This window comes from Populus euphratica, unplaced genomic scaffold, assembly GCF_000495115.2.
Source record: "Populus euphratica unplaced genomic scaffold, PopEup_1.0 scaffold1444.1, whole genome shotgun sequence".
Lineage (NCBI taxonomy): Eukaryota > Viridiplantae > Streptophyta > Magnoliopsida > Malpighiales > Salicaceae > Populus > Populus euphratica.
In genome coordinates this window covers 20,148-26,685 of record NW_011501291.1, presented here as the reverse complement: position 1 = coordinate 26,685, position 6,538 = coordinate 20,148, and the positions used below count along the sequence as shown (strand labels likewise).

Below are 6,538 nucleotides of genomic sequence, written 5' to 3'. Positions count from 1 at the left end.
GAGGAGGCTGGAGCGTGATGTTTCTGTAGTGAATGTAGCTTGTCTGCGGTATTACAGTGATCATATTTCTAGATTGAAATAATCAGGAATGATATAGGCGGAAAAAACAATAAATTCTTTCTTTATTGGTAGAAAAAAAGGGATTCATCATCTCATATTTTAATTATTAAAAATCCTAATTAGTTTTAGAATTTGAATAAGAGAATTAATTGCATAAAGAAAAAGATATTAATATTTTTAATACACTTTACCTAAAGTAAACTGCATTATTTATTTGTGTGATATAAACTAAGAAAATATTATATTTTTTAATTGTTAATATGTTTAAGGTTGAAAAAAATATATTTTTTAATAAAGAGGTCTTTATCTTATCAGATTCAAAACCTAACTGTTCTAATATCAATATAAAAATAAAACTAAACTATTTTTCTTATTTAATTAGGAATATGTCATACGTATAAGTTTATAATTCTATATATTAAAAAATAATTTGGTATTGTTGAAATGCATGCCAAAATTCTTTGAAATTTTACAAACTTGTTGTAAAATCCATTGCAAAAGTATTTTAGATTTTTAAAATAAATGCTCAAATTATTTGTTTTTATAATTAATTTTTAAAAATCATCAAAATTAGTTCTTCAAGAAAAAATTATTTTTAAAGTCAATTTAGACTTTAATTAGAAAAAATTAAAGTATGAGGGTCGAATATCACTTTTTAGGAGTTAATTTGGTCAAATCAATGACTTTATTGTATAAATATTGAACTATGATAGGCAATTAAAAACTTGATTGAAGAAGTTTAAAACCAACTATTAAACTAGAAAAGACGTATGAATATAGGGACCGAAATTGACCAAATCAAAGACCAATTTCAAGTAATTAAAAGTTTGTTAGTCAATTGAGGGTCAAAATGCACAAATTTAAAACCAAGAATCAAAATAAAAAAGACAATTAACTTAAGAGCTGATATTTGAGTCTGACAAGTGTTAAATTGTATACAACTAAAAATGTTTTGTTTCTCTTAATGTTCATGAAATATATTAATTAAGTATACAATGAATGTAATTTTGGTTTGTTTATATGGCTTCAATTTAATAAGATTAATTACATTCATAAACTTCTATTAATTAAATAAATAGATATGTAGAATAATAATAATAATAATTTTTAATTTGATAATTAAATAATATTTATATAATCACAATACATAATACATATATTAACATCAATGTTTTTGGATAAAAAATAAAGTACCATGATAAATTTTTTTTTATCAATTAGTGTATACATTAATAAATTAATAATATCTCAATTAATTAATATTTTATAATTCTAAAAGTATTAATTTATAGAAATTTAATAGAAAAGGAAAACTAATGATGTTTCAAAAAATCCAAGCAGTTTAGAAGCAAGACTTATATGTTAGATAATTGATTAACTTCTTGGTTCTAGCAATCTGATCTATTTTTCTTGGTCAAAGTAGCTAGTATCTAGTAACTAGTGCCTAGTAAGCTAATGTAGCTAGTACTTGCAAACGATTCATCTTTGATGGTTTTAGAAACTCTCAAATGCTTAAATAAATATATTTTTTTAAAAGAAGGTAATAATATTTTAGGAAGAGATACTTTGAAAATATATATACAGTAGAGAATGAAGATTGTGAGTTCTTCATCTGAATAGTTAAAAGGGTATTTATAACCCTTAAATCTTGTTGTTTTGTTAAAGAGGTGAAAAGTCTTTTCCTCTTAAAAATATTACAATTGAAAAATATTATTTTTATTAATATTAATGTTGATATAAATAACTCTTACACAATATTAATAGTAATAGAAATACCTCTTATATAACATTAATATTAACGGAAATACAACAGACCTATAGAATACTTTTATACAATATTATTTTGTACACAATATTAATATTGATAAAAATAACTTTTATACAATATTAATGTTAATGAAAATAAAATAGATTTTTATAAATTTTTTATATATTTAAAGGTAGAGGGAGGGTATAATTTAAAATATATTTCTTTAAATTAAATCCATAAAAATTAGGTTCTTTTTCGAGACTGAGCCTATAACACTAAGCTCTTTTCCAAAACTTAATTTATAAAAGTTGAGTTTTTTTCTCTATACTGGGTTTATGATGTTGGACTCTTTTTTAAACCTGAATCCATAAGAGTTGTACCCATACACGTTGTTGTTTTTGAGTGCTTCAGATTTGAGGTCGTTAAATTTAGGTTAATCATAGAATTTTCTAAATCAAAACAACTCAATCAATATGCAAAAGTTATACCGAACAGACATTTGGTCATATGCTTTAACTAAATGTGTGTACTAAAAAAGGACACTTGATTTGCAACACCCTGCAGGAAGACGAAGTTAGCCATATCATCAGTATCCAAACCATTCTGCAAATTCCGCATCATTACTCCATCAGGAAAAAAAAAAACATCAGACTATCTTTCTATCTTCAGAATAATAAGGAAGATATCAAAACTACTACTAATAAGAGTTCTTGCAAAATCGATGCATTAAACCTGTCTTCGTTTCTCTTTGATGACATCAGCCCTATTAACTCATGTTCTTTACCTTTTCCAATTTGGATTAAGAGTCTTAGTGGACTTAAAATTCAGTAAAAACTAAAAAAAGACTTGCTGGGGTGAATCAAACAACATGCTTGGCTTAGGATTGGTTGGGCAGCAACATCAAACTTCAAGTAGTTTTAATTTAGTATTTCCAAATTGTAACTGGGGTTAACCAATTCTTTGTCCTGGCCTATTGGCCCTTTCATTTCCATTGAGAATCCCATATAATTATCCAATTTATTCTTTGATATACAGAGAGGTCAAAAGTGGAGGCTGGATCGAGCCAACCACCCAGCGTCTTCCATGAGGAGTGATGTTACACCTTGGCTTTATGATGATTAAAATAAGTAAAATGTCGAAGGACATATATATTGTGTTTGTTGAAAGACAAATAAAGATACTCCAACAAATCCTATCGATAAATTCCATTAACTACTGAGGCGGGCAATATTTGTCGTGTCGGCTAACTCGATCGCCAAGTCTTCAGGTCCCAAATAAAAAAAATTCTGATAAGAAAAAAAAAAAAAAGACTTCACTAGCTTATAAATATGGCACTACTTTCAATATTGTGATCGAAGCCAAGACACCAGGTTGATAACTAGAAAAATGTGGACTGAGCTAAGCGCTACCATATCTAGTCTAGCGGTTGCTTTCTTCATGTTTGAAAAATATTTTAACTATTTTCCTTATACAATTCGTGGGTATGCTGAAAGAAATTTTCGGAAGGTGGTTAATTTTGTGAACCCCTATGTCGAAATTTCTTTCCCTGAATTCACAAGCGAACGCCTCAAGCGTAGCGATGCCTTCTTTGCCATTCAAAACTATCTCAGCACCAGCTCTACCGAGAATGCTAAGAGACTCAAGGCTGATGTTGTCAAAGACAGCCAATCTGTAGTCCTCAGCATGGAGGATTATGAAGAAGTTACCGATGTTTTCAACGGGGTCAAGGTCTGGTGGGCATCAGGCAAAATTCCCCCCCAATCAAAATCCATTTCTTGGTTTCCTGGCTCTGAAGAAAAGAGGTATTACAAGCTCACTTTCCATAAACATTATCGGGGAATCATCACCAAGTCTTATGTAGAACATGTTCTGAAAAAAGGAAAGGAAATTGCAGTGAAGAACAGGCAGAGGATGCTGTACACAAACAATCCTAGCAAGGACTGGCACGGGTGGAAGCCTACCAAGTGGGGAAATATAATGTTTGAGCATCCTTCTACATTCGATACTTTGGCGATGGACACAGCGAAGAAAGAAGAGATCAAGAAGGACCTAATCAAGTTCAGCAAAGGGAAAGACTATTACGCAAAAATCGGGAAGGTCTGGAAGCGTGGTTATCTCCTTTATGGTCCTCCCGGAACTGGAAAATCATCTATGATTGCTGCGATGGCTAATTTATTGGATTATGATGTTTATGATTTGGAGTTGACAACTATAAAGGACAACAGCGAGCTGCGGAAGCTACTCATTGAAACGAAAGGAAAGTCTATTATTGTGATTGAGGATATTGATTGCTCGCTTGATCTTACAGGTCAGAGAAAGAAAAGGAAGGAGAAAGATGATGATGAAGCAGACAAAGAGAAGGATCCGATTTCCAAGATGAAAAGGGAGGCAGAAGAAGAAAGCGGAAGCGGCACTAAGGTTACTTTATCAGGGCTTTTGAACGTTATTGATGGAATTTGGTCTGCTTGTGGTGGAGAAAGGATTATTATATTCACTACCAATTACGTGGACAAACTCGATCCTGCTTTGATTAGGAGGGGGAGGATGGATAAGCATATAGTAATGTCATATTGCTGCCTGCTTTGAAGCATTCAAGGTGCTAGCCAGGAATTATTTGGATATTGAATCGCATGAATTATTTGGGAAAATCGAAGAGTTGTTTGATGAGACAAAGATGTCCCCGGCTGATGTTGCTGATAATTTGATGCCAAAGTCTGACGAACAAGATGAGGAGACTTGTTTGAAGAGATTGGTTGAAGCTCTTGAAGCTCTTGAAGTTTCAAAGGAGGAAGCTAGAAAGAAATCAAAAGAAGAAATGCTGAAGACCAAGGATGGAGTAGTCACTGAAGGTTAGGACAGAATGGAACCGTTTGGGATATGAAGCAGCTTGGTTGGATCACAGTGTTGTTGAAGTGAAAGCGTATTCTATGATGTCTTCTGTTAATTAGTATTGTATAGTATGGTTTCGCAGTCCAGGATATTTGTTCCAGTAAATATGAGTGTCATGTCTTTCTCTTGTAAATCTGTAAGACTGTACATGAGAAGTGGAATTGGGTGTATTATTAATTATATAGTATGATATTGCAATAAACTCATCTAGTTAGCAGAGTGGTCTCCTTTCGCTGCATACTTATTTCTTGTACCTTATATTTCTATTGTTTTCAGCTCCATGTCAATGGTCATGCACTGATTGTGGCAATAGTACTTGGCCAGCATTGCCTTCTTTACTTGTTTTGCACTGATCAGATTGTGATGATTTATTTATTTATTTATGCAGAGTTCTGTGATTAATGTTACCACCTATATGAAAATTATTAATACTAAAAATTACCGGTTTGATTATAATAAATTTTAGAATTACTAAATATTTATATAATTATTAACTTTATAATCTCAAAAAATTAATCAATATATATATAAAACTGGTATTAACATTCATGGTTAAAATTTTTAAAAAATTATTAATACTTAAAGCAACTACGTTTGTCAGCACTGCTTCGAGAAGTCGCTTAGCACTAGTGACGCAGGAGATTTTTCCTTGACGCAATCTTATATTAACGAGAATTAATATCTTTTAATTTAACTTTTACTTTTGGATGGAGATAAAAGTTTGCTAGGATCTATTTCATATGGAGTTAAGTTTCAAAACGTTAGAAGTTGCTTTTAGGATATACAATTTATAATGTGACATTTAGTTTTGATTGGAAACAATATTGAGTAATAAAAATTTTAAATTAAATTTGTTATATGGAACATTATTGAAAATAATTTTTTGTTGTTTTTTGTTGTTATGTTTGTAGTATTATTTCTGCTATGATAGGATCAAGTTGGCATGCAAGAGCTGCACTGTTCAAGCATTTACAAAGATCTTCTGCTGTCCCTACGGTGTCGATCTACTCCTAGTTAACTCGGACGCGCGCGGCAGATGGCTGGTCGTGGCGGAGGCTCTGGTGGCGTGGTCTGATGTTGTTGTCACTTTTATCTTCAGCAGCCACGCCTCCTTCCACAGTACTCGCCGCCTGCAACAGCTACAAAGAAACCAAAATCATCTGCCACAGAAGACTCAGCTACGGAGACTCTTGAGGCAAAATTAATTAAACCTGCCTCGCCATCTGCCATTTCAGGGTCCCTATGATATTTTTGTGGTGGTAACATGCTAGTTAATCCATTCTACAGCTTCATACCTAAAACAGATAGTTGTGGGGCAATAGTTGTTGGAATTGCTTTTCGACACGGTGACATGCTAGTTAATCCATTCTACAGCTTCATACCTAAAACAGATAGTTGTGGGGCAATAGTTGTTGGAATTGCTTTTCGACACGGTGACATGCTAGTTAATCCATTCTACAGCTTCATACCTAAAACATGCTAGTTATCCTTCTGATTGCATTTGAACTGTTTTTGTTGTTTTATCAAATTAAAATTAATATGAACAGCAATAAACTATCTATGAGGTTGTAACTATTCTAGAGTTTATTATGATATGGATAGCAGTTAGCTAGATATTATAATGTGAGGTGTCTATATTGTTGTGTATGGTCCCACACCATGTGATGGTGGGACCATCACATTAAATGTCATGTGATGACTGTCTCTTGGTGTTAATATTAGTGTGGCTCGGGTACCGCAGCAACAGATTTGAAAAGAGAAGAGAGGAGAAGAAAATCAAGAGAGAAAAAAAGAAGAAAAGGCAGCAGAGCAGCCTGCATTCTTTCTTCGATTTCCAGC

At 32.1% G+C, this 6,538-nt stretch overlaps 1 pseudogene; it reads left to right on the top strand.

Moving 5' to 3' along the window:
- The first annotated feature begins 3,083 nt into the window (after nucleotides 1-3,083).
- On the top strand, nucleotides 3,084-4,918 carry LOC105117599 (probable mitochondrial chaperone BCS1-B; annotated as a pseudogene).
- The last annotated feature ends 1,620 nt before the right edge of the window (nucleotides 4,919-6,538 follow it).